Below are 3803 nucleotides of genomic sequence, written 5' to 3' on the forward strand. Positions count from 1 at the left end.
GTAAAATGTACTATTTGGTCCAAAATGTTACAACATAAAATATTTGGAAAACAGTCTTAAGTCATGTAAAGTATACATGATTAGAACATGATTGAACATTTGACAATTAAGGTCTAATATTTCTACAATTGCTACAAATTACTACAAAACCTGTATTTCCAATCATTTTGTTGAAGGGTAAATTTAAGTCTGATAACGATGTACAGCATACATGTTCAAATCATCTTTACTTTACTTAATGTACATTACTTACATTGCTTATTTTTTTTAACATTTTGGACAAAATAGCACATTTTACGTCGTTTTACACTCTTACAATGACAGATATTGCATTGCCGTGATTGGAGTTAAATGGTGCACTTTTAAAGCTTTTCAATTATGAAGCGAGTCTGTGAAGGTCATTCTGTGATTTATGATTGTGCATCTCAATATAGAAAGAATATGACTGTACAGACTGGTAACATATATACGCTACAAAGTCAAAGCCTTGGTGTCTTGTTTAGAGGACTCCTTGTTAAATACACAAATGTGTTCATTACAAAGGGGCAAATGAAGGTCAGCTTTAAGTACACACAGAACTGCAGGTGACTTGCATTTGCAATAAAAGTCTAGATTTCTGTTGGAACTTTGGTATTACACTGCCACCTAGAGGCCTTAAACGGGACATAATGTGTTATATGACACATGAACCCTAGCGCCCCTGTTCTGGCCATGTCACAATAGGCGAACATTCGGCCAAAATAGCAGATTTTGTGCAGACTGTAGAGGGAAAAAGGAGACGACCAAGTATAGCCCTTGGGGGCAGGCACCCTGGTCAAAAAGGTATAAAGAGTTTAAGCAGTGGTGGAAAAGGTACTCAAATTGTTTCCTAAGTAAAATTATCAATACTGCAATGTAGAAATACTTGGTTACTCTGTTAAGTAAAGGGCATGTGTTCAAAATGTTACTTGAGTAAAAGTACAAAAGTATTGGCATCAAAATATACTTAAAGTACCAAAAGTAAAAGTACGAAAATGTTTGAAAAAAGCAGATCTACAAGCCCACAGCTTGCCACGATGTGACACGTTGTGGGCTTGTAGATCGGCTATTTTCAAATAGCCCATGTATAAAATACGGCTAAAGTGGTTAATGTATGTTTTATAATATAAAAATGTATATCTGCGAAGTAACTAGTAAGGGCATGCTCCCACCGCACTTTTATTTTACCTCTGGGGCAGAATCTGCCAATGCTTTGTCAATGTAAATGCGTGGATTCACGCAAGAGCGGATCTTTCCGCATGTCGCGCAGACCTTGTGTTTATCTGCTCTACACAACTTGTCCATTGTAAGCATATATAACTGCTGGAGGCAGGAGCTGCTTTTCCCCCTCTGTCCAATCGGGTGAGTCACAGGCGGATCGTCCCAAGACTCAGGAAGCACCATGGTGCTCAAGGCAGAAGGCGGTGCGGGCTACGGGGAGGGTCCTGAAAGTGTGACAGGTGCGTCACTCCCTTTTTTTTAATCCGCTGGCTGCAAAAAAACTGCGTTTAACAGCAGCCGACCATGTTTTGGTGGGAGCGCGCCCGCACTTTTATTTTACCTCTGGGGTGGAATCTGCCAATGCTTTATCAATGCAAATGCATGGATTCACACAAGAACGGATCTTTCCGCATGTCGCGCAGACCGTGCGTTTATCCGCTCTATACGACTTGTCCATTTGAAGCATATAACTGCTGGAGGCAGGAGCTGCTTTTCCTCCTCTGTCCATTGATTGGTTGATTGAAAAAAAAATTAGGCAAAATAATGTAAAACAACAGTTACATTTATCATACTTTTGTCTAAAAGGTCCGACCAAAAAAGTCCTTGCGGACTTGTTTCCGTTGGGGTCCTTGAATTAATTTCATAGACATATATAGTAGCAATCGGGTGAATCGAAGGCGGACCGTCCCAAGACTCAGGAAGCAACATGGTGCTCAAGGCAGAAGGCGGTGCAGGCTACGGGGAGGGTTCTGAAAGTGAGTGACAGGTGCGTCACTCCCGTTTTTTAGAATCCGCTGGCTGCAAAAAACTGTGTTTAACAGCACAACCTGCGTTTAACAGCAGCCGACCATGTTTTGGTGGGAACGCGCCCTAAGGGCGCGCTCTCACCAAAAGTTGGCTGTCACTCACTTTCAGGAGCCTCCCCGTAGCCCGCACCGCCTGCTGCCTTGAGCACCATGGTGCTTCCTGAGTCTTGGGACGCTCCGCCTTCCACTCACCCGATTGGACAGAGGGGGAAAATCAGCTCCTGCCTCCTGCAGTTTTCTGCTTCCAATGGACAAGTCACGGAGAGCAGATAAACGCAAGGTCTGCGCGACAAGCGGAAAAATCCGCTCTTGCGTGAATCCACGCATTTACATTGACAATGCATTGGCAGATTCTGCCCCAGAGGTAAAATAAAAGTGCGTGAGAGCGCGCCCTAACTGAAGTTTTCAAATAATTGTAGTGGAGTAAGGGCGTGCACCCACTGCACTTTTATTTTACCTCTGGGGCGGAATTTGCCAATGCTTTGTCAATGCAAATGCGTGGATTAGACCATGTAGAAGACCATGAATCCATGCAGAGGTAAAATAAAAGTGCGGTGGGAGCGCGCCCTAAAAGTACAATATTTGCCACTGAGATGTCGTGGAGTAGAAGTATTGAAAATCGATAATACTCCAGTAAAGTAAAAGTACCTCAATTTTAGTTACTTTACACCACTGAGTTTAAGTGATTACGTGTTTTCTTCCCATTGTAAAAAAAAAATCCTTCAATGAATTTCTATAACTTTTAAAATGATATTATAATAATACTAACTTTATATATGAAGCCGGGTCTCGTATTCAGGCTCTGCCATCTTCCCAGCCAATGCACCAGTGTGACAGGCTTAATGGTAGTGGAAGGAGACAGACAGTAGGGTTCTTGAAGTAACAAGGTCTTTAATTGTCCACTGCAACTACAATTAATGTGTAGAGAATCACAAGTACATGACAAATAATATTCGGTTGTATTTGTATAGTATTACTCACCATATGAAAAATCACAAAGATAGTTAAATATACCTAGAAAAGTTCTATATCTCTGCTGTCCGGCAGGAACCCGCTAACTCCAAAAGAAAAAAGTGGAGTTAGGAGGTTTTGTTCATCATTCATAAGAACAGCTGAATGGACCTCCAAGCTCACAATGAGGTTGGAGGTCAAAAGGGGGTGGAGCCTGGAGTCAGCAAAACCAGCTAACTCTGGTGGAGTTAGCTGGTTTAGCATAAAGTTTGAGGATCAATGGAGTTAGCTGGTCAGAAGCGCTTTTCATTGGTTAAATATTTTTTTACCAACACACAGACGTAAAGGGTGTTCAATAGCCCAGATTTATGGGAAAAAAATGCGAAAGCGTCAAAATGGAGTTAGCTGCAACATATTTTGTGCTTCTACTTGTAAGAAAAACCTGGACTTCTCATTCCTGACAAATCCATTAGTTTGAGAGTATTTGAAGGGGGCAACAAAAATGTGGCTTTAAATACCTAGCTTACTGTCCAAAGACAATTCATTTTTTCTTCCTGTCAAATAATAAGCGCATACACCTGTAGCTACAGATTTGAGCTTAAATGTCATACTATATACGTCCTATGTTACGTTTTCATTGTTTAACACATAACACATTTCTTACCAGATAGTCAGAATGTATCTTTCCTTTATTAATGCTATTAAACTATTGACTTATTCTTTTTTTAGGTTGCATTTTTACTATACAATTATTGACCCAGTGTATGTTTGCATAATTGTAATTAGCAGCCTTTAATAACATCTAAA

The sequence above is a fragment of the Gymnoscopelus braueri genome (genome assembly GCF_963280865.1).
Source record: "Gymnoscopelus braueri genome assembly, chromosome: 18".
NCBI lineage: Eukaryota > Metazoa > Chordata > Actinopteri > Myctophiformes > Myctophidae > Gymnoscopelus > Gymnoscopelus braueri.